The 847-nt window shown below is 39.2% G+C and overlaps 1 long non-coding RNA gene across 1 annotated transcript in view; it reads right to left on the bottom strand.

Annotated features, from left to right (window-relative positions):
* Positions 1-352, bottom strand: part of LOC107027309 — a 3252-nt gene extending 2900 nt beyond the window's left edge. Inside the window, exon 1 of the long non-coding RNA XR_001457756.2 lies at positions 40-352. This is a non-coding gene — a long non-coding RNA (uncharacterized LOC107027309). The remainder of the gene's footprint in view (positions 1-39) is intronic.
* Between the last annotated feature and the right edge of the window lie 495 nt (positions 353-847).

Genomic DNA, 847 nt, shown 5'->3' with positions numbered 1-847 from the left:
GGGGGGGGGGGGGGGGTGAGAGGGTAGAAAGGGGATTACCATTCTTTATCAAAATTTGAATTCCTTTCCCGATAAGGATGAGTAACTGGAATTGGAACCAAGCTGTACTGGCCTCAACAAAACTCGAAAGGAAGCCATTCGATCTTGAGCCAAGGACGCACAAATCGCGGAGATATCTCCATTTGGCCTGCTCGCGTATAGGCCACATTTCTGAAGGATGTATGAATCGGAACAAAAGGGGGAAGAGGAAAATGATGCGCATTTGGAGAGAGGGAGAGGGACGAACACACACATTTTTTTTGGTTCGCGTCTGATGCGCATTTCTGGGTTGAGCGTTCTGTTGAGAGAGGATCAAAGTGAGAGAGAAAAGTATAAGGTCTGTTTGGGCCGGGTAGAACGTAATTTGGGTGGGCTGGGTCTCTGCTTGGTTTCAGGGTTGGATTTCGCAAAGTAGAAGAAGAATACTCATGGTCCGGTTCTGTATTACTGTTATGTATGTTGTTGTGCTGCTGAAATGGGCTTCTTGTGGAAATGGACTGGTTTTTTGTGGGCTGAGAAATAAAGGGGAATCGGGTTGGTTTTGGTATTGTTAAAATACCCAAAATTTGTTCAAAATTGGTTCAAGGCGACGTATGTTGGATTAGAAAATAGCTTTTACAAATCACAAATTCGGCCAAGCCAATTAAGAACTTAACCAAAATTGGGTGAATACTCTTGAATTTAGCTAAAAAAATTATTATATAATTAATTAATTAACTAAATATTAAAATAAAATCCCTTTGAGATGATTTTTTTGAATATTTATAAAATATACTAAATATACATAATTATGTGAAACATATATATT

This window comes from Solanum pennellii, chromosome 8 (genome assembly GCF_001406875.1).
Source record: "Solanum pennellii chromosome 8, SPENNV200".
Taxonomy (NCBI): Eukaryota; Viridiplantae; Streptophyta; class Magnoliopsida; order Solanales; family Solanaceae; genus Solanum; species Solanum pennellii.
This window is presented reverse-complemented; position numbering and strand designations above follow the sequence as displayed.